This window comes from Rhipicephalus microplus, unplaced genomic scaffold, assembly GCF_043290135.1.
Source record: "Rhipicephalus microplus isolate Deutch F79 unplaced genomic scaffold, USDA_Rmic scaffold_14, whole genome shotgun sequence".
NCBI lineage: Eukaryota > Metazoa > Arthropoda > Arachnida > Ixodida > Ixodidae > Rhipicephalus > Rhipicephalus microplus.
Genome location: NW_027464587.1, coordinates 30,591,608 through 30,593,384, shown reverse-complemented (window position 1 = coordinate 30,593,384; position 1,777 = coordinate 30,591,608). Strand labels below are relative to the sequence as shown.

The following is a 1,777-nucleotide window of genomic DNA, read 5'->3' as shown; positions in this document are numbered from 1 at the left end:
GTTAGAGCATCGAACGCGTAATTCGAAGGTCGTAGGTTCGATTCCTGCTCACAGTTGGTAATTTTTTCATCCACTTTTCTTTCTTCTTATTTACATTCCATTGGTTTTAATAACTTCCCCTGTACATTCCTTGGCATTACTGTCTGTTATATCTCATTAATATTGTGTTAAAACACGGAAAAACGAGCCCTTAGGTATACACTTCTTTCCCTTATTTCATTGAACGAGGGTCTCGTACTGGCAGACTCGGTGTGTTTAGGTTGTATAAGAGGGACAATTAATCAGCTGCCCGCTCATAATAAGTTCACGTGCTACGTGACGCCAAACATGCGCATAAGAGTGTTTTCACACTCGTTGTTTGGCTTATAGATGGCGCTGACTGTCGCTCCTACTTCTAAATTTACAGATAAACCCAAAAAAGTGGATGGAGGGAGGGCCGCTGTGATAGCTCAGTGGTTAGAGCATCGAACGCGTAATTCGAAGGTCGTAGGTTCGATTCCTGCTCACAGTTGGTAATTTTTTCATCCACTTTTCTTTCTTCTTATTTACATTCCATTGGTTTTAATAACTTCCCCTGTACATTCCTTGGCATTACTGTCTGTTATATCTCATTATTATTGTGTTAAAACACGGAAAAACGTGCCCTTAGGTATACACTTCTTTCCCTTATTTCATTGAACGAGGGTCTCGTACTGGCAGACTCGGTGTGTTTAGGTTGTATAAGAGGGACAATTAATCAGCGTCCCGCTCATAATAAGTTCACGTGCTACGTGACGCCAAACATGCGCATAAGAGTGTTTTCACACTCGTTGTTTGGCTTATAGATGGCGCTGACTGTCGCTCCTACTTCTAAATTTACAGATAAACCCAAAAAAGTGGATGGAGGGAGGGCCGCTGTGATAGCTCAGTGGTTAGAGCATCGAACGCGTAATTCGAAGGTCGTAGGTTCGATTCCTGCTCACAGTTGGTAATTTTTTCATCCACTTTTCTTTCTTCTTATTTACATTCCATTGGTTTTAATAACTTCCCCTGTACATTCCTTGGCATTACTGTCTGTTATATCTCATTATATATATATATATATATATATATATATATATATATATATATATATATATATATATATATAATGCCACCATTGATGAACGATCCACTGTAACTCATACCCGTTTTCGGGCGCGAAGAAGAAGAGAACATCTTTGTTGCTCTGGTTCAAGTGAACTCCTGGCTGCAGGTTTTGTTTTGCTCGTGACATTACTGGTGGAGGTGCTTGGTACGTGTACTTTGGCAGTGTCGGCCATCGTTGAGAGAGCTACATCTCCCAGAGCAAGAATCAGCCACCGCCTGCGTGGGTTACCCCCTGAATTTGGTCCCTTGGCATCGACACCCAGAAAGATTGCAACTGCGATGACAAGCCAGGCGGTCCAAACCAGCGATGCCCATGATTCTCTTCTCGCCCATGTTTTTCACGTGCCACAGACACAAAAGCCGTTCCATGGAGACATCTTTGAGGATGTTGATGACTGGCTAGACCACTTTGATCGGGTTGCCAGTATCAACGAATGGGACGATGTTCGCTAGCTGTGCCGAGTTTACTTCTACTTGAAGGATTCTGCGAAGACGTGGTACTAGAACCACGAGGGCTCCTTTGCAACATGGCAAGAGTTTAGCCGACAGCTCCGTGATGCCTATCGCAACACCGAGAGGAAGGAGAGGGCTGAACAAGCCATTTCCTGCCGAAACCAACGGCCGAACGAACGTGTATCCATGTTTGTCG

The 1,777-nt window shown here is 43.6% G+C and overlaps 2 non-coding genes across 2 annotated transcripts; both read left to right on the top strand.

Annotated features, from left to right (window-relative positions):
- Positions 1-438: 438 nt before the first annotated feature.
- On the top strand, positions 439-511 carry TRNAT-CGU (transfer RNA threonine (anticodon CGU)). Its single transcript has one exon. It is a non-coding gene; the product is annotated as a tRNA-Thr (tRNA).
- A 382-nt stretch (positions 512-893) lies between these two features.
- On the top strand, positions 894-966 carry TRNAT-CGU (transfer RNA threonine (anticodon CGU)). The gene has a single exon. It is a non-coding gene; the product is annotated as a tRNA-Thr (tRNA).
- Positions 967-1,777: the final 811 nt, after the last annotated feature.